The sequence below is a fragment of the Eumetopias jubatus genome, unplaced genomic scaffold (genome assembly GCF_037043125.1).
Source record: "Eumetopias jubatus isolate StellerSeaLion01/CBP00866 unplaced genomic scaffold, mEumJub1_p1.0 scaffold_13, whole genome shotgun sequence".
Classification (NCBI taxonomy): domain Eukaryota; kingdom Metazoa; phylum Chordata; class Mammalia; order Carnivora; family Otariidae; genus Eumetopias; species Eumetopias jubatus.
This window is the reverse complement of record NW_028274819.1, coordinates 73,168,318-73,194,016: the sequence shown is the minus strand read 5'-3', so window position 1 is coordinate 73,194,016 and position 25,699 is coordinate 73,168,318.

The following is a 25,699-nucleotide window of genomic DNA, read 5'->3' as shown; positions in this document are numbered from 1 at the left end:
TCATGAGTATTTTATAGTTTTCTGAGTACAGATTCTTTGCCTCTTTGGTTAGATTTATTCCTAGGTATCTAATGGTTTTGGGTGCAATTGTAAATGGGATAGACTCCTTGATTTGTCTCTCTTCTGTCTTGTTGTTGGTGTATAGGAATGCCACTGATTTCTGTGCATTGATTTTATATCCTGCTACTTTACTGAATTCCTGTATGAGTTCTAGCAGTTTTGGGGTGGAGTCTTTTGGGTTTTCCACATACAGTATCATATCATCTGCAAAGAGTGAGAGTTTGACTTCCTCTTTGCCGATTTGGATGCCTTTGATTTCTTATTGTTGTCTGATTGCTGTGGCTAGGACTTCTAATAATATGTTGAATAGCAGTGGTGAGAGTGGACATCCCTGCCGCATTCCCGACCTTAGGGGAAAAGCTGTCAGCCTTTCCCCATTGAGAATGATATTCGCTGTAGGTTTTTCAGAGATGGCTTTTATGATATTGAGGTATGTACCCTCTATCCCTATACTCTGAAGAGTTTTGATCAAGAAAGGATGCTGTACTTTGTCAAATGCTTTTTCTGCATCTATTGAGAGGATCATATGATTCTTGTTCTTTCTTTTGTTAATGTATTGTATCACGTTGATTGATTTGCAGATGTTGAACCAGCCTTGCAGCCCAGGGATAAATCCCACTTGGTCATGGTGAATAATCCTTTTAATGTACTGTTGGATCCTATTGGCTAGTATTTTGGTGAGAATTTTTGTATCCATGTTCATCAAGGATATTGGTCTGTAATTCTCTTTTTTGATGAGGTCTTTGTCTGGTTTTGGGATCAAGGTAATGCTGGCCTCATAAAATGAGTTTGGAAGTTTCTCTTCCATTTCTATTTTTTGGAACAGTTTCAGGAGAATAGGTATTAATTCTTCTTGAAATGTCTGATAGAATTCCCCTGGGAAGCCATCTGGCCCTGGGCTTTTGTTTCTTGGGAGATTTTTGATGACTGCTTCAATTTCCTTAGTGGTTATAGGTCTGTTCAGGTTTTCTATTTCTTCCTGGTTCAATTTTGGTAGTTGATACATCTCTAGGAATGCACCCATTTCTTCCAGGTTATCTAATTTGCTGGCATAGAGTTGCTCATAATATGTTCTTATAATTGTTTGTATTTCTTTGGTGTTGGTTGTGATCTCTCCTCTTTCATTCATGATTTTGTGGATTTGGGTCATTTCTCTTTTCTTTTTGATCAGTCTGGCCAGGGGTTTATCAATCTTGTTAATTCTTTCAAAGAACCAGCTCCTAGTTTCATTGATCTGTTCTACTGTTCTTTTGGTTTCTAGTTCATTGATTTCTGCTCTGATCTTTATGATTTCTCTTCTCCTGCTAGGTTTAGGCTTTATTTGCTGTTCTTTCTCCATCTCCTTTAGGTGTAGGGTTAGGTTGTGTATTTGAGACCTTTCTTGTTTCTTGAAAAAGGCTTGTATTGCTATATACTTTCCTCTCAGGACTGCCTTTGCTGTATCCCAAAGATTTTGAACAGTTGTGTTTTCATTTTCATTGGTTTCCATGAATTTTTTTAATTCTTCTTTAATTTCTTGGTTGACCCATTCATTCTTTAGTAGGATGCTCTTTAGCCTCCATGTATTTGAGTTCTTTCCGACTTTCCTCTTGTGGTTGAGTTCTAGTTTCAAAGCATTGTGGTCTAAAAAATATGCAGGGAATGATCCCAATCTTTTGGTACTGATTGAGACCTGATTTGTGACCTAGGATGTGATCAATTCTGGAGAATGTTCCATGGGCACTAGAGAAGAATGTGTATTCTGTTGCTTTGGGATGGAATGTTCTGAATATGTCTGTGAAGTCCATTTGGTCCAGTGTGTCATTTAAAGTCTTTATTTCCTTGTTGATCTTTTGCTTAGATGATCTGTCCATTTCAGTCAGGGGGCTGTTAAAGTCCCCCACTATTATTGTATTGTTGTCAATGTGTTTCTTTGCTTTTGTTATTAATTGCCTTATATAATTGGCTGCTCCCATGTTCGGGGCATAGATATTTACAATTGTTAGATCTTCTTGTTGGATAGACCCTTTAAGTAGGATATAGTGTCCTTCCTCATCTCTTATTACAGTCTTTGTTTTAAAATCTAGTTTGTCTGATATAAGGATTTCCACCCCAGCTTTCTTTTGGTGTCCATTAGCATGGTAAATGGTTTTCCACCCCCTCACTTTCAATTTGGGGGTGTCTTTGGGTCTAAAATGAGTCTCTTGCAGGCAGCATATTGATGGGTCTTGTTTTTTAATCCAATCTGATAGCCTGTGTCTTTTGATTGGGGCATTTAGCCCATTTACATTCAGGGTAACTATTGAAACGTATGAATTTAGTGCCATTGAATTACCTGTAAGGTGACTGTTAACTGTCTGTTGTCTGTGTTCGTTTCTGCTCTTTGCTGCTTTTAGGTTCTCTCTTTGCTTAGAGGACCCCTCTCAATATTTCTTGGAGGGCTGGTTTCGTGTTTGCAAATTCCTTTAGTTTTTATTTGTTCTGGAAGCTTTTTATCTCTCCTTCTATTTTCTTTTCTTTTTTTTTTTATTTTTTTATTTTTATGTTAATCACCATATATTACATCATTAGTTTTTGGTGCAGTGTTCCATGATTCTCCTTCTATTTTCAATGATAGCCTAGCTGGATATAGTATTCTTGGCTGCATATTTTTCTCGTTTAGTGCTCTGAAGATATCTTGCCAGTCCTTTCTGGCCTGCCAGGTCTCTGTGGATAGGTCTGTTGCCAATCTAATGTTTCTACCATTGTAGGTTACGTATCTCTTCTCCCGAGCTGCTTTCAGGATTTTCTTTCTCTCTGAGACTCGTAAGTTTTACTATTAGATGTCGGGGTGTTGACCTATTATTATTGATTTTGAGAGGGGTTCTCTGTGCCTCCTGGATTTTAATGCCTGTTTCCTTCCTCACATTAGGGAAATTCTCTGCTATAATTTGCTCCAATATACCTTCTGCCCCTCTCTCTCTTTCTTCTTCTTCTGGGATCCCAATTATTCCAATGTTGTTTCATCTTATTGTATCACTTATCTCTCGAATTCTGCCCTCGTGATCCTGTAGTTGTTTCTCTCTCTTTTTCTCAGCCTCTTTATTTTCCATCATTTGGTCTTCTATATCGCTGATTCTCTCTTCTGCCTCATTTATCCTAGCATTTAGTGCCCCCATTTTTGATTGCACCTCATCAATAGCCTTTTTGATTTCGATTTGGTTAGATTTTAGTTCTTTTATTTCTCCAGAAAGGGTTTCTCTAATAACTTCCACGCTTTTTTCAAGCCCAGCTAGTATCTTTAAAGTCATGATTCTGAACTCTAGGTCCGACATCGTACTAATGTCCGTATTGAGTAGGTCCCTGGCTGACGGTACTACCTCTTTTTCTTTTTGCTGAGGTGACTTCTTTCGTCTTGTCATTTTGTCCAGAGGAGAATAGATGAATGAGAGAACAAAATGCTAACAGGTTTACAACGTCCCCAGCAAATATACTGTATACAAATCAGAAAAGACCTGAAACCAGGGGAAAAGAAAGGGAAAGAAAGAAAAAAGAAAGAGAAAAAAAGAAAAAAGAAAAGAAAAAAAAGATAAAAACAAAAACAAAACAATACAAAAAAAGCAGAATATGATCAAATATGATCAGGCTAGTGCACAGATCAGTGCCACACACTAGATTTTGGGCGTATTTTGGTCTGTTAGAAAAAAGTGCCTCCTAAAATTTTAAAGGAAGAAAGACATATATGTACAAAATAAGGGTTGATACAATGAAGGGATGGAAGATGACTGTAAAGATGAAAATTATAAAAGATTTTATAAAAGAACTTGGTAAGATAAGTTGTTTGAAAAAGGAAAGAAGATTTAAGAAAAAAAAAGGAAAAAGGGAGAGAATGTGATCAGGCAGGAGACTAGAACAAAGCCATACACTAGTGATTTAGGGTACATTTTGATCTGTTAGAAGAAACTGTACCTCAAAATTTTAAAGAGAGAACAACTTATATATATATGCCAAAAATAAGGGTAACTACTATGAAGGGATAAAATATGACTCTAAAAATGAAAAATAAAAAATGTTTTTTTTTTAAAAAAAGGGATTGATAAGATGTTGGTTGAAAAAGGGAAAAAGAAAAATAAAAAAAAACAGTCAACAAAAATTAACTTTGATGAAATAATGAATCATGGTAAAAAAAAAAAAAAAAAGCCATGAATCTATGTGCAGTATTCCCCTAGCGCTGGAGTTCTCCCGTTCTCCTTGATCGATCAACTTGGTCTTTGCTTGCTGGCTGTTTGTGCTGATCTTCTGGGGGAGGGGCCTGTTGCTGTGGTTTCCAAATGTCTTTGCCGGAGGCGGAATTGCCCCCCCTTGTCGGTCCGGGCTAAGGAAGCTGCTCCGGTTTGCTCTCAGGAGATTTTGTTCCCTGCAAGCTCTCGGTACAGCTTTGGAGGACCAGGGCAGAAATGGTGGCCTCCCAATCTCCACCCGGAGGAGCCGAGAACTCGGGGCCCCGCTCCTCAGTGTGCCCCCAGAGAAAAGCAGTCACTTCCGTCTCCCCAGTCTCCGGCCGCACTCCATGCTCACCTGGCTTGTGATCGAGCGTTGCTATCTCTGGCACCCGACCCCGCGCGGAGTCTCCAAACCCAGCAGATCCCTGCAGTGCGTTCCTGCACCGCTCCTCCTTGGGAAGGAAGGGGAGTCTCCCCGGATCTGCTGCTTGTTGGTTCCCTGCTGGAGGAGCCGTGCCCCGACTGGGCCGCGGATCACAGTTTATGGCAACCCCGAGCTGAGAGCCCGCGACTCTGCTCCGTCTCTGCAGCCGGCTTCCCCTCTCCGATACCTGGGAGCTCTGGTGCACTCAGGCACCCCCGGTCTCTCTGTGACCCCAAGGGTCCTGAGACCACACTGTCCCAGGAGGATTCCACCCCCCGCTTAGCCACTGGAGTGACGTCCCTCAGTGGAGCCGACTTCTAAAAGGTCTGATTTTGTGCTCCGCGGCTCTAGCACTTGCCAGAAGCGGCCGGCGGAGACCCCTCCCCCGCCGTCTATCCTCCCGAATATCGCCTCGGATTCACTTCTCCGCACGCCCTACCTTCCAGTAAGTGGTCGCTTCTCTGTTCAGAGAGTTGTTGCTACTCTCCTGTTCGATCTCCTGTTGAGTTCGTAGGTGTTCAGAATGGTTTTGATCCCTATTCAGCTGAATTCCTGAGACCAGAGGAAATCTAGGTCTCCTACTCCTCCGCCATCTTGCCTGCAAGTCTCTAATTTCTCAGACTCCACACTTGCCCTTATGGTTTATAACAATACAAAAGCCAGTTCAATCCTGTTAAAACATGTCAGAATATGTCACTGTTCTGCTCAAAATTTGCATGTCTCCCATCTCAGAGCAGAAGCCAAAAATCTCCACCAAGACCTATGTAGCCCTAAATGACCTTTCCCTCCCTTGCCTCACTGACCCTGTCCCCTGCTCTTCCCTTTCTCACTCTAGTCCTTCAGCTCTTCAGCTCTCCTACCTTGTAGGACATGCCCTTTCCACTAAGGGCCTGCCATTCACTGCTTCCTCTGCCTGCCTGAAGGCTCTCCTTCCCTCCCCTACTCAGTGTTTGCTTAGACAGTGAAACTTTTCCTCTACACCATGTTTAAAATGATAAGCTCTAGACTCATCCTGGCTCTTTTTAATCCCCCTTACCTACACTATTTTTTCTCATAATACGAATCACACACTGTGTGATTCACTCTCTGCAGGGTGACCATGTGTCCTGGTCTACCTGAGATGGAATGAATTTATGCCTGATATCACAACGTAATTATGAAGAACATTCTCTTCCACTGCCATTCTTACTTTCATTCTCAAAATGTCCTGGTTTAACTAATCTATTTATAAAAACATGTACTTTTGTCTGTCTTGTCCATGGTTCGAGAACAATGTGGTTTCCAAGTGGCAAATATGCAGTAAATACATGTTGAGTGAATAAGTAAAATAATTAATGAGCTCCATATTTGTCCCATGAAGTTTGGAGAAGTATAAGTGACTGGTGTTTGACCATATCTGTGAAACTCAGAGACAGTAGGCTATGGCTGGATCTCTCTGGCAGTGAAGAGAAGAGAGATGGCAACCCAGGAAGCAGCCAGCTGCACCTCGTGTGAGGACCTGGCCCTGGTTCCTGTGTCTCGCAGACCGGGATAGGTGACAAGGGAAGGGGCTGGCCAGGGATCAACATTTGATTATTACCCTACCATTAGACATTGAAAATTAATGACATAAGACAATTCTTGGGACTAGAAGAGTCCTGAAAAGTGTTTAATATTTATGACTGGAAGGACTATAGAATTAGTGTGAGATTTCATCCAGGGGTAAGACAAGAACAGCCTACTGAGGAGGTTTCAAAGGACAGTGAGGGAAAAGAAGGAAGGTGTCTGATGCTTGTACCCTTGTTTATAACTGTTCATAAGGTAGTATTTAAAAGTATAAGCTAGGGAGTAGGACAGATCTGATTTTGAATGCCATTTCTACGCCTTAATTACTATGGAACTTTGGTCAAGTTGCTTGTCCTCCTTATGCTACAGATTACAAATTTATACATTTATAAGGGGGTATTTTTCACATAAACTTTATTCAACAAGTCTCATGTATAAAACTTATATATCATATTAACTTGGTTAAATAGAAATTTTTGAGAACTACTATAAAAAATTAAGTTCTTGGGGCGCTTGGGTGGCTCAGTCGTTAAGCGGCTGCCTTTTGCTCGGGTCATGATCCCAGGGTCCTGGGATCGAGCCCCGCATCCGGCTCCCTGCTCGGCAGAAAGCCTGCTTCTCCCTCTCCCACTCCCCCTGCTTGTGTTCCCTCTCTCGCTGTCTCTCTCTCTGTCAAATAAATAAATATAATCTTTAAAAAAATAAAAAATTAAGTTCTCTTTTTAGGAAAAAAATAGATTAAAAAAATATTTTGGTCCACTTTGGCATTCTGTTAGTATCCATTTAGTACTCTAATAGTTCAGAAGACCTGTGCTCTATCTTTAATAACCTATGTACTTGAGAAGTCAACAGAGACACATATTAACTTTACAACTATTAGTTGGATACAAATCAATTTTCCATTAAAGGGCTAATGATGTGTCAAGGAGAACTGGTGTTTTCTGTATCATGATTGTGAAATCATCAACTTCCTTTTAAAAGCCAAATACAGGGGCGCCTGTGTGGTGCAGTTAAGTGTCTGACTCTTGGTTTCACCTCAAGTCATGATCGCATGGGTGGTGGAATTGAGCCCTGCATCAGGCTCCCTGCTCAGTGTGGAGTCTGCTTGAGATTCTCTCTCCTCCTGCCCCTGCCACCCTACCTCAAATAAGTAAATAAATAAATCTTAAAAAAAATAAACACAGGAAAGATTCACAGAGAAATTTTAAACTCAGTGATTCTATTTTCTCTAATAAAGCATGGAGTAAAAGTGGTTGTCCTGATAACTAAAGCAAAATAAAACCAAAAGACCTGTTTTTGTTTCCAGTTATCTAAAGTGGTGATTTTGGTAGGCTGGGATAATTGCTTGGACCTTCTTTACTTGTTGTGTGTTTGCAGCCAAAAAGTAAAAATAAAAAGAGCATTTCAATGTCCAGAATATGTCTGTTTTGAAAATGAAAAGGGTTTAGGGGAAAGAAACAGAAGTGTCTTTTCAAGCAGGCATTCTACTTTTCTAAGGGTGGGCAGTGTCTCTCTGGCAGCTGGAATTTCTCCACTAGAACGTGGTCTGTTGTGTCTCGAAGCTGAAGTTCTCCTTTGTCGGCTTTCTTTTTTTTTTCTTTTTAAAGATGTATTTATTTCAGAGAGAGAGAGAGTATGCGCAGGGTGAGGGGCAGAGGGAGAGGGAGAAGCAGACTCTCTGCTGAGTGGGAAGCCCGCCAGCCAACGTGGAGCTCCATCCCAGGACCCCAAAATCATGACCTGAGCAGAAATCAAGAGTCAGAGTCTTAACCCACTGAGCCAGTCAGGCGCCCCTGCATGCTTTCTTTAAAAGTAGCAATTCCTTTAAAGGTTACCATTTTCAGGAAACAGCCTTCAGGCCTTTAGCATTCTGCTAGACACAATGGGAACTCCCTGGGATCTGGTTTGATGCCTATTTGCAAGCTGGTTAGATTGTGAATTACAAGAATCCTGCTGGCCTTCTTCCCTGCTGCTTTCGTGTCCCCCTGGCTCTCCTGCCACACCCCAACATTCTGTCCTTGCCTCTCAGCCCCTTGCTGAGTTAGCACCCAATAGCAAAACTCAGCAAGGCGTTAGTGTGCTGTAGTTACACTACTTAAACTTTTCTCCCCCAATTCCCCAAGTTGTGGGGGGGAAAATATGATTCTGGGCACCTTAAAGTATGTTGTCTGGCAAGTTATTAATTTTTTTAAATTACTGAGATGGATGTTTAGTAATCATCTGGAAAAACTCTCCCAGCTGAAATTTCTGTAGGCATGTTACAGGCCTCAGGGACTTAGGTCAATCCTTTGTCTTTCTTTTGAAGCAGATTCCAAATGGTTTTTCTAGGAAGTTCTCATATTTTCTTTGGGTACTTCCTCAGATCACTTTTAGTCAGGCTTCTTAGTCTTCATCTCTTTTCAGAGATTCATGATGTACATGACAGCATCTGAAAAGCTGAAGTAAAGCAGTCTGATTAACTTTAATTTACTCTCTTTTCTCAGATTTATTTTTCACTGGACACACTTTGCATGCCACACTTATTAATATCCAGGAAAATCAGTATTCTGAGGAATGCTTACAGGAAAGATGCCCTGAATGCAACACATATTTTTCTTTATGAAACTTCCAGAGAGCTACATCAGAGAGCAACACCTCACGGTGTTGGTGCTCTGCAGAATTTTGTTTCAATGGAACTTTGACATTATACAGTTAGCCTATAATGAGGGACAATATACAAAAGAGGTTTTATATATATATATATGTAATTATTTTTATTTATATATTAAATTTTTATTTAAATATTTAATTTAATTTAAATTTATATTTATTATTTAAATATATTAAAATATATATTTTATTATATAATATAATATGGATATTATATAAGATAACATATGATAACATATATGTATAAATATATTTAGGTTTAGAGAGGTTAAGTAATAGTCTCAAGCTCAGTTTTCTAAGACTGCAAATCAAAATATTGCCACAGACTCAGCAGTTGAAAACCACATGCTTTTATTACCTTATGATTTCTATGGGTTAAATTAGGGCAGGACTTAGTGGAGCCCTGCCTGAGAGTCTCATCAGGTTGGAATCAAGGTGTTGACTCTAGTGCTGTGTAGTGTAAGCATTCATTTCCTTGTGGGTAGGTGGACTGAGAGACTCAATATCTTGCTGACTATCAGCCAGGGGCCATCCTCAGTTCTTTGCCAAATGGGCCTTCTGAACATGACCACTTGCTTCCTCAAAGCTAGGAAGGAAGATGTATTTTCCTAGTAGGATGGGTTACAATTGTGTAAAATATTATCACAGCAGTGATGTCCTATTACCTTTATTATATTATATTGATTAAGAAGCAAGCCACAGTTCCCTCCTACACTTAAAGGGAGGGGATTTACACAAGATATGGGTATGAGGAAGTAGTCATTTACCATTACACCATCAGACTATAGAAAAAATAGGGAAACGTTACCTCCACATTTATTTCTCTGACTTTGCTGAGGTTCCAGAAATTCCCACAGATCCTGTTTACTCAGGATCTCAACTTTGTCCCCTTTTCATTTGGACCCCATGGTCTGAACCTGCATATCCCTGTACCATCTCCCATGTTCTAGTCAAAACTCTGATATTTGTCTTCTTCTAAAGTCCCCACTCTTGGGATGCCTGGGTGGCTTAGTTGGTAAGCCTCTGTCTTCAGCTCAGGTCATGATCCAGGGGTCCTGCGATCGAGTCCCACATTGGGCTCCTTGTTCCATGGGTAGCCTGATTCTTTCTCTGCCTGCCACTCCCCCTGCTTGTGCTCTCTCTCTCTCTCTGACAAAGTAAATAAATAATATCTTAAAAAAAAATAAAATCCCCACTCTTTCACTAAGTAGAATAAAGGAATATGCTCTAACAAAACAAGTATAAGCATTACCCTACTATATAGCATATTTACATACTATGCATATTGTTTTCGTTGAAAAGAATAACTCTAAAGATGAAATTTCCCACTGACATGACATCTTTGCTAATTTATAGAACAATATTTGTTATGGCATGTGTGAGAAGCATGTAAATTTTCTGATTCATTCCCTTTCTCAACCCCTACATGCTTTCCTTATCTTTGTCCTCTATAATTTTGGGCCGAAAGGGTTGAAATAAAATAGACAAGTTAGCCAGTACTTCTTTCTGAAACCCTGCTGCTTTCTCTGTATCAGTGAGACTGGCAAGTCAAGCCAGCAACTGAAATTACTAAGTGTTTCTCCCAAATGCCTTTGGTCACACAATGTTGGTTATTTCCTTCTGTGAGCCATATACCTCAGTCCAGGGCTTACAGAACACAATTAGTACTGGGCTCTTAGAGCAGCAATATGTATGGATCGTGACATATAGACCCCTGAAATGTAGCCCCAAAAGGCAGTCAACTAGAAATCTTCACTGTAATTTTGTAAAATTTAAATTCCATAAGTAAATGAGATGTTTAGAAAAAGAAAACAGAAAGGCCCTAGAAAGATTAAACAATGAGTTGAATAGTATTCAAGCATCACTGAAGTTTGGGAGTAGAGGAAGTCAATGTTTTCCAATAAATAAAATATAAGTCAATCTTGCAGGAACACTTTGAATAGCCTTGCTTTTTGGCTAAGAAAGAATGTGTAACATTGTAAACATTGTGCTTATTCAATTTTAAACTCCATACATTTCATAAAAGGTGGCTCTTCCCTCATCATCTCAAAGGGAATAGAAATGGTTTATATTATAAACGCATTCCTGCATTCAAATACATTTCTAAAGAGAGAAAGAGCTGGGCTGTGGCAATTTTCTTCTGTTATACAGTGTTACTTTGCTTATTGTGAACTTTCAAAAATCTTTACACATTGTGTCTTTTGAATTCCATCCACAAAAGGGAAAATGTTTACTTTGAATAGAAATTCCATTAACCGCAATCTGTTCTCATTCTACCTTTCCAAACTCATCTGCTTCTATTTCATACTACCTGCCCTTCATTATAGATACATGGAAGTACCATTTGTTTTGTGAACCTGTCTTGCCTTTTCTGCAATACTAATTTCATTCCTAGCACAGTGCATGGCACATGGCCAATCTAAAAAATTTACAAAATGCCTCAGGGTCATTGTGTCTTTTGGACTTTTGATGCACATATCCTATCTATTTAAACCTTACCAGTTACAAGTCAAAGGCTGGACTCAAATGCCTTTTTCTCCTTGAAGCTGACCTCCCATTTGGGATAAATTACTCTCTCTTCCATGCCCCACAGCTTATATCTTGATTATAGCAAGCATTTAATTTCCATTTGGTGTTGAGGGAGCCTTCAATCAGAGTTTGGGGAACTACTCTGGAAATTATGATGAACTAGCAAGTGTTTGAAGTCAACCAGGGTTTGTTTAATATTTTAGTCTCTAACATTAGACCTTGTATTGGCTCTCTATCATCCTGTATTTCATTATCTATTTATCAGGGTAGTAATCTGTGCTCCCTTTTATCTTAAAACATGTTACCTTCATCTTTCCTCCATCAATAAGTTGGGGTTTTTGTAAATTTGCATTCATTTGATCTGCTCATGTTGGACATGGGAGAGACTTTAGGGTTCAGAGTCGATGGCCAAGAAAGAATTCGAGATGTCTTTGGTGCAAAAAGGTGATTTTATTAAAGCATGGGGACAGGACCCGTGGGCGGTAAGAGCTGCACCGGGGTCATGGAGAGTGACCCATTATATACTTTCAGGTTGGGAGGGGATTAGGGATAGGGTAAGTCTCTAAGGAATTTGGAAGCAAGGTTTCCAGGACCTTGAAGGGGCTAGCTATTCTTGGGAAAGAGTCATTTATTACTGTCTAATAAAACCTGAGTCATGAGACTCTTCAGATATATATTGGTGGGTCATATGCTTGGGGGATGATTGCCAACATGTATCCTGTGGGGAGAGATAAAGGAAGTTTCCAAAAGAATTCTTCTATGTTAAAGTAGACTTACAGGATCCTGGGGTTGGGCTAAGATTGCCTTTTGCCCTTAGCAAAGTATTAACATCAAGGCAGTTGAGTCCCTAGAGGAATGTCACTCTGCCTGTTTCAAGGACTTGTCAATGGGCTGTAGATCTTAAGGAAATTTAATAATTTTTCTTCTGCCTTTGTTTCCCACATCATATCCTAGGAGCAAAAACAGAATAAATGCTTTTCCATTTGCAAACTCTGCCATGTTCATGAGCAGATGAACTCAGAATACTGGGAGTTCACATGAAAAATGAGATGTCATATTAACCTCCAAGTCAAGACAAGAGTCCCTTCTTGGGGTGCTTATGTGAGAAGCAATATAGTGGTGTAGTTAGAAGTAGAGATTTGGTGACAGACTTCCTGGATCTGAATCCCAAATCTATTATATATTAATTGGGTGTGATGATTTTGTGCTCTGTCAACTCAGATAAATTGTAATAACATTTTAAGTATTTCCTTTTTTTTTTTGAATGTTTCTGCAATAGGATTAGCCACAGGAGAAATTTGTGCCCCTTTCCAGGCTTGGTAGGCATCATGGCATCATTAAAACCTCCTAGGAATCTGGGACCTAGTATAGCCTGTGATTACTCAGAGTCTCTAGGAGCCAAAGCTACAAAAAGGATGTGGCTATTTTGGTAATAGATGCCACTGAAAGATCTTTCATCTTAACCAAGTTTTTATATGTCTGTCTCTTCTACCATATTATACGGTACTTAAGGTCAGCATATTCTCTTTTATTCTCTATCTTGTATCATTTGTACTGCTCAGGATAGTGCTTTTCATATACTAGTTCCATTGAAAGTGGTTAAATTAAAAAAGAATGATATTGGAGCTCCTGGGTGGCTCAGTCTGTTAAGCGTCTGCCTTCGGCTCTGGTCATGATCTCAGGGTCCTGGGATCGAGACTCACATGGGGCTCCCTGCTCAGCGGGGAGCCTGCTTCTCCCTCTCCCTCTGCTGTTCTCCCTGCTTGTGCTCTCTCTCTCTCTCTCTGACAAATAAATAAATAAAATCTTTAAAAAAAAAGAATGATATTGCTGCAACATTTTTAATGATATATCAATTATGAAAATTTAAGTTTCCTATGAAAGAAGTAGGAAAGAAAGTTTTTCTTTCACAAGTCATCTACGATGCAAACCAGGGCAGAAATGCCTTCTTTATTCCCACTTTATTCTTCCTATGCTATTTTATTTTTCACAATCATTGCACCATTGAAAGATGGCTGTTCTACCTCCAGTTTCCTTTTCTTGTTCCAGAAAGCAACCTAACAAAGAGAAAAGTTAAGAAAACCCCTCTTAGAGAAACACAGGAAAGCAGATTTCTGCTTTTATTTCATTGGCTTGAACTGTGACACTGTGAGGAAGGAAAAGTAAGTGTCCCTCTATCTTTCTAGGTTCTTGAAGGAGACCCCTGGTTCCCATAAAACAAAACAAAACAAAAAACAGTTTATCAAGAGAAAAACAAATGGAGGTTTGATAACATGTATACCTCCTGTATACACTGAAGATACCCAGAGAAACTGAGTAACTCCCCCAAATGGCCCAGGCCACCACCTTACATAACAACTACAGCTAAAGACAAAAGATGATAGAAAAAGTGGAGTGGAGGCCCCTTATAGAATTACCAGGAAAAGCACAGTAAACAAGGGTAAGATTGTTATACAGATTTAACTCATTGCCTTTTCCACTGATAGCAGTTTTGAAAAATTTAGAGTCATCCTTTTCTAGCTAGTACAGAGAGGGGGACACCCTTACCAATGGAGATTTCCTTTGTAAATGTAAATGTCTCTTACAAAAGGGCAATTTCTATTCAGTTTTGAGGGCTTTTCCTATGTCTGCAGTCTCTTAAAAATAATCAGCTTTCATGGATTGGAAGAACAAATATTATGAAGATGTCAATGCTACCTAGAGCAATCTACACATCCAATGCAATCCCTATCAAAATACCATCCACTTTTTTCAAAGAAATGGAACATATAATCCTAAGATTTGTATGGAACCAGAAAAGACCCCAAATAGCCAGAGGAATGTTGAAAAAGAAGAGCAAAGCTGGCAGCATCACAATTCTGGACTTCAAGCTCTATTACAAAGCTGTCATCATCAAGACAGTATGGTACTGGCACAAAAACAGCCACATAGATCAGTGGAACAGAATAGAGAGCCCAGAAACGGACCCTCAACCCTATGGTCAACTCATCTTCAACAAAGCGGGAAAGAATGTCCAACGGAAAAAAGATAGTCTCTTCAACAAATGATGTTGGCAAAATTGGACAGCCACATGCAGAAGAATGAAACTGGACCATTTTCTTACACCACACACAAAAATAGACTCCAAATGGTTGAAAGACCTCAATGTGAGACAGGAGTCCATCAAAATCCTAAAGGAGAACACAGGCAGCAACCTCTTCGACCTCAGCCACAGCAACTTCTTCCTAGAAACACTGCCAAAGGCAAGGGAAGCAAGGGCGAAAATGAACTATTGGGACTTCATCAAGATAAAAAGCTTTTGCACAGCAAAAGAAACAGTCCACAAAACCAAAAGACAACTGACAGAATGGGAGAAGATATTTGGAAATGACATATCAGATAAAGGGCTAGTATCCAAAATCTATAAAGAACTTCTTAAACTCAACACCCAAAGAACAAATGATCCAATCAAGTAATGGGCAGAAGACATGAACAGACATTTTTCCAAGGAAGACATCCAAATGGCTAACAGACACATGAAAAAGTGCTCAACATCGCTCTGCATTGGGGAAATCCAAATCAAAACCTCAATGAGATACCACCTCACACCAGTCAGAATGGCTAAAATTAACAAGTGAGGAAATGACAGATGTTGGCAGGGATGCGGAGAAAGGGGAACACTCCTACACTGTTGGTGGGAATGCAAGCTGGTGCAGCCATTCTGGAAAAAAGTATGGAGGTTCCTCAAAAAATTGAAAATAGAGCTACCCTACGACCCAGCAATTGCACTACCGGATATTTACCCCAAAGATACAAATGTAGGGATCAGAAGGGGTACATGCACCCCAATGTTTATAGCAGCAATGTCCACAATAGCCAGACTGTGGAAAGAGCCAAGATGTCCATCGACAGATGAAGGGATAAAGAAGAGGTGGTATATATACACAATGGAATATTATGAAGCCATCAAAAGGAATGAAATCTTTCCATTTGCAATGATGTGGATGGAACTGGAGGGTATTATGCTGAGCGAAATAAGTCAATCAGAGAAAGACATGTATCCTATGACCTCACTGATGTGAGGAATTCTTAATCTCAGGAAACAAACTGAGGGTTGCTGGAGTGGTGGGGGTGGGAGGGATGGGGTGGCTGGGTGACAGACATTGGGGAGGGTATGGGCTATAGTGAGTGCTGTGAATTATGTAAGACTGTTGAATCACAGACCTGTACCTCTGAAAGAAATAATACATTATATGTTTAAAAAAAAAAAGAAGAAGAAAGCAGGAAAAGAAACATTAAGGGGGGAAAATTGGAGGGGGAGATGAACCATGAGAGACTATGGACTCTGAGAAACAAACTGAGGGTTCTAGAGGGGAGGGGGTGGAGGGATGGGTTAGCCTGGTGATGGATGGGTATTAAAGAGAGCACGTACTGCTTGGAGCACTGGGTGTTATATGCAAACAATGAATCATGGAACACTACATCAAAAACTAATGATATAATATATGGTGATTAACATAATAAAAAAATAGCTTAAATAATCTTTATGCCAAAGGAGCATATTTTGGGGTTGGTATTCTGTTCCCCTTCAATACCCACCCATCACCAGTTGTAAAAGAAAAAATAAAAGGCTAAGAAATGTAGTTTTTTTAACCTAGACACATCAGCATCTTGAACAAAATTGGGATTCCGTTAGTAAGGCAGAAGGAGAAAGTGGATATTTGTAGGCAAATGAAGATTCCTTCATGAGTAGGAAAGACTTGAGCCAAATGAAGCATAGAAAGTTGTTTTGCTTTGAGCTCTCTGAAAAAAACTAAAATTTTCTTTCTCTGAACATCTCAGGTAATTCTTTGAGAATACGTGTGCTGGAGGAAACTTGATCCAGAGGGAAGGAAGTTCACAATGAAGGGGAGCAGAATTTGTTACCCTGAAACATTCTACTTTGGCATAAGGATTTTTTTAGGCTGATTATGTGTAAGAAACAGCAGACACAGGAGAAGCTCAGAAAACTGAGTAGAAGTTAACCTTTTGTAGAGAGATTTACATGTATAAAGGAAATATCTCCATTTGTAAGGGTATCTCCCTCTCTTTACCCAGAAGAAGATAACCAAATCTCTAGAAATCTCATCAGTGGAGAAGAGAGCAACTTAAATCTGCATAACAACTTTTCCCTTGTTTATTGTGCCTTTCCTGGTAACCTCCCATAACACGCCTTCCCTTCCCTCCCACTATCTTTTGTCTTTAGCTGGAGATAGTATTTAAAGTGATGGCTTGGGCCATTTTGGAGAGCTACTCAGTTTCCCTGGGTCTCTCTCATTTATATAGGAAGTATCCTATAGTTAAACTTCTGTTTTTCTCATTAATCTGTCTTTTATTACAGGGGGTGTCTCAGTCAAGAACCTAGGAAGGTAAAGGGAAAATTATCTTTCCTCCCCTATAGCAACAAATCTGTATCAATTGAGTGGAGCTCAATGAACTAGAACTGGCTCTGGTAACCTAAAAAGGAATGGAGGAGACCATAATCATTGTTCTTATAAGTCTGATAATGTAGCCATTGAAATCATTTGTAGTATTATCCTGGATGTTTTATTAGTGAGTAAAAGAGAATGTCTGTGTTTCCTGAATTGGGGGTGGGTAGGAGTGGGCATGAGTGTAGTGTTTGTAACTGAATTTAAAAACATCCAGTCTTTTCCTGCTGTGTGTCTCCTTTATTTTCACTTCTGACGTTCTGGTCACCAAACGACACCCAACAAACAATTCTCTGCGACACCATCTGGGTGTCCTAAAATTTAGGTCCATTCTGACACTATCTACCTGGAGATGGCATCAGATCCATGGGTTAAGGGCTTGGTCCCACAAGACTGCCTCCCCATCCCCACCCCCTGAGACTTCAGGAGCCAGGACAAGTCCAGGTGTCACCTGTGCTTCTGACTGATTGACTGTAAATTTGAGGTCTCCATGACCCACTCCTCAGGTTAGATTAATTTGCTAGAGCTTCTCACAGAATTTAGGGAAACACATTTATCAGTTTATTAAAATATATGATAAAGGACACAGATGAAGAAATACATCGAGTGAGGTCTGGGAGGGTCTAGAACACAGGAGTTTCCATCCCTGTGGAGTTGGGATGTGTGACCGTCCAGATACGTGGATGTGGTCACCAATATGGAAGGTCTCTGAACCCCACACCATTAGGATTTTATGAAGGCTTCATTATGTAAGGTATGAGCAATCATTAATTCCATTTTTAGCCCATCCCCCTTCTCTGGGAATGGGGAGGGAATGGAACTGAAAATTTCAAGCTTCCAATCACAGCTTGATCTTTCTGGTGACCAGCCCCCACCCAGATGCCATCCAAGAACCCATCCAGAGTCTCTTCATTTGGACAATGTTTCCATTACCCCAGAAATTCCAACAGATTTAAGAACTCAGGGTCAGATACCAGGGTCAAAGACCAAATATTAGAACAAAAGATGCTGCTGGTACTCTTATCACTTAGGAAATTATAAGGATTTTAGGAGCTTTGTGCCAGGAACTGCAGAGACAAATAGATAACACATTCTATTATCGCACACTAACATTCAGTTTAAGAGTGGAATTATATATTAACCTGATTAAGGACTAATTGTCCAGTTTTAGTGTTGCACTAGAAGTCAATTCTCTTTTGCTGAAGTGATAAGTTTTTACATAAGGTTTGGATGTGATGGTTATTAAGCTCTTGCCTCTTTGTTAGAAGCTTACCTTTCTATACCTGCTTTATGATACTGGGACTCTGTAAATCACATTTCTCTCAGGCCAGCTTGTTCCCTATTGGGCTGCATTCTTGGGAATCCCGAAGGAAGACTGGAAGACAAGAGGCAGGAGAACAGACTTCTTTTTGTTGATTTCTATTCCTGTCCACATTACTCCATCATTTTCCACTCTGGCTTGTAGCTGTTGACTCCAGGAGCAGAAGTTGGTAAATTTTCAGGGTCCCCCCCCCAACTATCAAACCCCCTGAAACAAGTCATCTCACAGATATTAGCAGCCAGGCGGCAGCCCGTCCCCAGAAGATGAAGTCCTGGCCTGGGGGAGGGGTACACCCAAGAGTATTAAAACCCACTGTGATGTGTTTTCTCCTCAGATTGCTGAGTCCCAGCTCAATGGGACTTCTCCTTCAGGTTTCTAAATCCTAGTCACCTCTACCGGTTTTGTTTTTTTTCCCCTAGCTCTAGCAGCTTCCTCTAGTTACTCTTTTCATGTTACCTCAATGTCCCCTTTTAGTCCTTTAATACTTATTTAAACAATTCCCTATATTATGATTTTGTTTTTATTAAAATGGCTGCTTTGGTCCCTGTTTTCCTAACTGAACACTCACTGATACAATGAATAAAACTAAAATAAGTTTTAATGCTACATGCTATCCTTAATAAACACAATTGAGAAAAAAGAGAATGACCCCTAGCCAAAGAGAAAAGTCTTGTTGCTTCTCAACATGCCAGGCAGGGTGAGGTGCATGCTGATAACAGAGAAGAGGGAGATGGATTTGTTCAGGTACCTTGCTGGTTCCCAAAGATGGTGGGTACTCCCTTGTGTAGTCAGGAAAGGACCAACAGTTCCCAGGGGGCTTCAACAGGGATAATATAAGTAGCATGGACTCTGTGTGTGCCCTATTGCCTCAGACTCTCCCAAAAAGATGTCTCTTAGGTGCTCTCTATTAATAGGGCAAGCTGGGTATAAATATATAAGGGTTAGGCTATTGGGGCATAAATAAGAGCTTAAAGCCTACTCTATTCATATACTTCAAACACAGCAATAGATTCTAAAGTCAAATTTCTGCTTTATGATTTCATTGTACCAACCAGATTATAAACTTTACTAATTTAGGGAACATTTTGGTGTCCAAGGAAAGTCTCATACAAAGTGGGGTCACCAAGCCCCCAATTGCTATTGTTTCAGGAACACCCACCAACACAGGTGCTATCTGGTTGATCATTGTAAATTGCTAGATCCCTTTCCCCATTTAAGGTAATGTATTTGCCATGTATATTAAAAGGGGAATTTTTAATTTTTAATATTAAAATGAAATAGAGTTCAATAACACTAAAAATAGGCAGTGAAAATAAATTTGTTCTCAGTAGAAGAAAAAGGTAAATATCTGTCAGAAAAATTTTCTTCAGGTGTTTTATTGAGTTAGAACAGCTATGAAATTGAGTTATAAAAGATATAGTAGTCTATTAAGACTTAGAAAATATTTTTCTTAAGCTTGAAACACAGCCAAGGAACTTTAGGTTATAGGGAGACTATACCCATCGATCTCTTCTTTCTTCTAAGGGGAAACTAAAATTATTATATCTACATCTGTATCTGTATCACCTATAAGTTTATCTATATTTCTTCATAAGAACACAGAGAAGATAGGAAACAGGGTAAACAAAAATATCCACAAATTTTTGGAAGATACAAAACAGAAGGAAGACTGAAGGCAACGTGATGAAGCTGGAAAGTAAAGTACACATAGCAAAATATGTAGACAAGTAGAACATATGGTGAAGGGGAAGGACGAGGCACAAGATGAAAACAAACATGGCACTAAGATCCAATCACAATATTGAACAGTGTCGTGCCCATGTCAGGGGTCTCACCCCCACCTCCAGCAGGTGGGGTCTTAGGAGCTGGACAGGAATCTTAGTTGGAAAGTCTGCTTTCCCCAGTCTGTGTGTAAAACACAGGCAGCTAGGCAATGAATCCTCAGGCAAGAAAGGGATCTGCTTTTCTGGAGAAACTAAAACAGTGCTGGGGAAAATATCTCCACATACAGCTATTTAAGATTTTTTTAAAAAAATGTCCTGCTCCTCTTCAGGACAGCCTCAAGCTCACCAGTTAAAATTCCTGCTATAATGGGTATCCCGAGAGAGAATAAACTATTGCATGCATTAAAACAGAGAAAACAAAGAGACACACAGAAAAGCACCTGCAAAGGAAAAAGAAAATAAATACAGAAAATTAAATTTACAATTAGAAATTAAAAATACAATTGTTAAAAAATCAATGGAAATATTGCAAGATGAAAAGGAAGTAATCACTGAGAGCCTAAACCCAAGGAACAGTGCTGGAGAAAATATAAGACAAAAGCAGTAGTCCTAGAAGATTTACCCCCCAATTCAATAACTTATTAATAACAGATTTACAAAAAGAACAGAAGATAATGACAACATATCTTCAATATTCTGAGAGAAAACTATATTCAAACTAGGATTCCATACTCAAAAAACCATCAGCCAAGTATAAGCATAAAATGATGTCATATTCATGTAAGGTCACAAAAAATTTAGTTTTTATGCACCTTTTCTTAGAAATGCTTCAGCCAAACTAGCAAGTGAACTAAAGAGGACAGAAAGGAAGTATGATGTCTGAGAAACAGTGGCAGCATCTCAGGAGAGAGGTAAAGAGCAGTCTCTGGAGGGCAGCTCCCAGCAGGCCTAGGGAAAAAGGGGACACAAATAATAGCTTGATATAATGGAATATTTGGTTACAAAAATAAGTCAAGACAGAGGCTAATGGTATCTGATAGCCCATAGGTCAAAATTAAAGTTATTTATGTAGACATTTATTATCACTTTGCATTCCTGTGAATAATACTTTATATTAATCTTGATATACACATTGTCACTCTAAAAGTCATCATCTAACTATATATGGCATGTAAAAGAATTACATCCTTATATTTTATAAGGGGGTTACCGATGATTTCTGAAATTAATAGCAATCAAGAAATGAGTACATAGAAAAGGGAAGGAAAATACCAGCAGAAGAGCCTAAGCAATTTGCACCAGTGAGCTGGATCCTTCTTGAAGGGAGTCAGGGGTCGTATCAGAGGACTGCTGTTTTTCATTATGAGCCTCTCGGGACAACATGATTGTGTAAATGTGAAACTGTATTATTTTGACAAGAATAAAAGGGGTGAAGGTTAAAAAGGCAGGCAACAACATCAATTACAACCACCACAACATTAGTATACCCAAAACTTAACCACAAAATATGGCAGCTTTTTTTAGTGTCTGCTGACACATTGCATTAGATAAGTAAGTAAGTAAACATCCCTGGTAGAAAAGACATCTTTGTAATTTTAATGTATGTATTTTTTGGAAGACAACTGGTCTCTTGGGGAAAGCTCTATTTTCTGATCGCCATGAGTAAAGTAACTTGAAAGGCCCTCAGAGTGTCTACAGGATGCGCAACAGTTTCCAGAGTTTTCTCTACTGTAGAAGTGATGGAAGTTAAAGGACTCAAATGTACAACTAACAAGGAGAGATAACGTACCATTATTTTCAAAATGTTTTAGTCTTATGTGTATATTCATATTGGAGCTATCCCTTCCCCTGCTTTGAACTTTTGAGAAAAGAGGAAGAACTGGGGGAAACTGATTTGTTTAGCAGTGATTTTTCAAACACTTTTTTGTTTTGTGCAGTGAAATTTTTCTAGAGCTGAAGTGTTTTGCATAGTCTCAATATGCGAAGTAATCAAGACTGCAGCTCCTCTCGGCCAGGGTCCAAGTGTGGTAGCAGATGGACCTGCCATTCCCCCCTGGATTATTTCCCACCGCACCACTGCCTGACTTCAAAAGCAAAGTATAAAACTGGCTGGTTTAAAGAATTACTCCTAACTGTTCAACTTAACACTCTCGAAATTTTGAAGACACAAGTCTATGTAAAAGTTATAGCATGATATCTTACTTATCTAAAAAACAAACCAAATCAAAAAACAAACCATAGTTTCCCCAAATAAAAACACTAGCCTATATTTTTTTAATTCACCATATTACACGTGCAAGTGTATCAATCCAAGATATTTTTAGATTATTTTAAAGGTCATTTTTAATTGTATCTTTGTACAGAATAATTTTATTTATCTGTGATGGTTTTTCATGAAAAATCAAATAGAATTTCAATTAAATTTTAGCATTGGGCTGAACAGAGTTTCAGTCTGTATTTTTGGAATGTGTCAGGAATTTGAAAAGCAGAAAAAATCTAATAAAAAATAATGTGAAGTGCCTGAGTGTCTCAGGCAGTTAAGTGTCTACCTCTTGATTTGGGCTCAGGTCATGATCTCAGAGTCCTGGGATCCACCTCACATTGGGCTCTGTGCTCAGTGGGGAGTCTATTTGAGGATTCTCTCTCTGTGCCCCTCCCCGTACTCACTCTCCCTCTCTCTCTAATAAGTAAATAAATCTTTAAAAAAATAATGTTTTCTTCCTTTCCTCCTTACCTCTTTCTCTTTCTTTCTTTTAAAGCAAGTGGGACTGTAAATTAAGCAAGTGCCTCTACCATTATTTTTCTGCATGACTATAAGTGGCTTGACATGTTCGTCTTCCAATTTGTCTCTCTTTGGAGAGAGTGCAGTGATATTTTTGAAGATATTCTCCTGCTCTTACAAGAAATAGGTTATTGAGGACAGGAAGTTTTCATGGACTTAGAGTCCCAAGTTCTTCCAACTAGTTCCCAAGGTCGGGGCTTCTCAGAACATTCCTTCTAGTTAGAATTCCCTTTATCAGCATGTCCCAAATGTCCTCTTATTTCTAGATATAGTTCAAATGTGACAGATCTATCCACAATCCACTGATCCTATCATTAATTAAAAAAATACTTAACTGAATACCTACTGTGTAACAAGCATTCTATGAAATCTTAGATTATGAAGGACCTGAGGAGTTTAAACTTTATCTTGAAAGCTACATATAGTTATTGCAGGATTTTAAGCAGAGCAATGACATAATTACAGAACAAATTAGGAGACCATTGCAGGTATCTATACAAGCAATTATTAGAATAGAACTACAATAATGGGAATGTGACTAATTGGGCTAACTCCAAAAGGAACTAATCAAGAGCAGTACAATAATAGTAGGGACTTCAGCACCTCTCTTACATCAGTAAAGCACATAGTATGAATAGGACCAGGTGACAAAATGTGGCAGAGACATACGAGAGTGGTGGAGGTCCAGTATGACTCCCAGGACACAAGCTTGGTTGATTGATGGATGGTGTCATTCAGTGAGCTGTAGAGTTGAAAAGGAAGAACACATTTTGGGGAAAAGATGTTAGATTTTATTTTTAGTGTAGTGGGGCTTACAAGTAGAAATGATCAGAAACTAGTTTGATGCACAAGTTTAGAACACAGCAGAAGCACTTCTAGGAAAGAATCTTTCTAGATTTGTCAGCTGGCAATAATCTTTTATTCCTCACAACACCCATAGTAATTTTAATGTACTGCCCTGTAGCACCTACCACCATCTACTATAAATTTAAATTATATGTATATAACATATATCTATCATCTCTCCCATATTAGCCCACAATCTCCTTAAGGCAGGATCTATTACTGCTACATCTTTTTTCCACAAAGTATCCAGATAATGACAGGCATTCAAAACCATGTGCTAAATAATGGGCAGACTTAGCCCTCTCATTGAAGATCTCCCCTGGAGATTTTATGAGAATCACCATCACTGTTATTCCTCATTGTTATTAATGTTTGCTTCATTCATTTTGGCCACAGGGATATTTTTATTAGGTCGATGCTTTGCATTGTAATCAGATCATCTGCTACAAGCATCACTGGCAGAACCAGTTGTCTGTTTACCTGAGTTCTACCAGATACACTGTTTTGGGTTTTGTTTATCCCCCCATTGATTCTTAGGTGAAATCATACACAGAAATCAAAGGAAAGGCTTTTCATTCAGTCAAGCCATCCTGGCCATGGGCAGTATCACATTAATATTTTTAAGCTCTAGAAATAACCCCTTACAATCTCTCTCATTATAAATAGTCCTGTATAAGGGAGATACATGTACATTTAAACAGATATTTTGCATACCTTTGTTAACAGTGATAGCAGTGTCTCTGGGTGATAGGTGTGGCAATGGTGGTACTCCATTCCCAAAGTGAGGTTAAAAGGTTGGTTTTGTTTGTTTGTTTGTTTTTGTTTTTAATTAGATGCAGCTCCTTGGACGATTCTTAGCTAGCTAAAATCTGCCAAGGTTTAGGTGTCAGAGGTGCCATTTATCTTGAGAGGGTTGACATGTGGGGGCTGATTGTTTGATATACAGAGATTTAATGCTATATTAAACTGCTTTTTAACATTGATTGCTTAACTTGGCATACCTCAGAAGTTACAGATGCCTCCCTGTAACACTGAGCATTAGCCTTTTACTCTGTTTCTGACATTGGTACCCTGAGATGGTCTGTTCTAGAACACACTTATGTCTGCATCTTGTTAATCTGGATCATTCTTTAAGACTGAGATCAGATGCTACTCTTTCAATAACCCATTTATTTTCCTCCAGTATGGGTCAGGCACCTCTCTTTTGAGTTCTTATAGAAACTAAATGATTATCTTTATATTAACACTTGTCAGCTTGCTGGTTTGGGATATTGAATTGTAAGAATCTGAAGAACTGGGAATTGTCTTTTATGTTGTCTCTCCAGCATCTGGAAAAGTACCAGGCATATAGTAGGTGGAATGTTACCAAATAAGTGAAAGAATATAAACTTTCAGAAACTTAGAGTGCACTTTGGTTTCCCACAACTTTTCTCAGAGTGGAAATCAGGTAACTTCTACGTTTTTATTCCTTTACTCCTAAGCTCTTAAGAAGTAGAGTGCTTGTTCTCTTTTCCCATCCACCACGGAAGTTCACTTTACAGGTGAACCTAATTATGAGAGACTCAGCCTCTCCAGGAAGTAGGGAGTGGGAGGTAAAAGGGCTTTGGAGTGGATTCTTCAGAGTTGAGGCTAAGTTAGAAATGGTGACTGTATAGGGGTTAAGCTGGGCAGTCAAGAACTATCTCTAGACTATAGTGATCTTCCTTGAACATGATATTATAGCAAGATTATTTACATATCTTCTTCCTCAACTCTTCTAAAAACTCCCAGGATAATACATAGTGCTGACTAAGAGTTATTGTTTAACAAAAGATATAGAATGAACAAATTATTTAATAAGGTAATATTTTAGGGTAGAGAATTTGCTCTTTGTTGCCACCATTTTTACTGTTTTGTATCTTTATTTTATGAATTAATTTCTTAGTAAATTTTTTTGAAAAGTGACTACTTGTTTCTAGGTGGTGTAAGGGAAAAAGAGATTTTTTTTTTTTCATTGCTCACTCAGGAGAACCACAGCAATAAAAGCACTGGGATTGTTGGTGTAGTACTGGTGTAGTGTTGAGTGACATCATGACTGCCACTGGAGAAATGGTGTATATTGGGTGTGGGGGGTTGGTGGGAGTACAAGCAGAGTTAAAGCAGATAAACATGGAGAGTCAGGAAGGAAGGTTTGGGAGAGTTGTGGTCACAG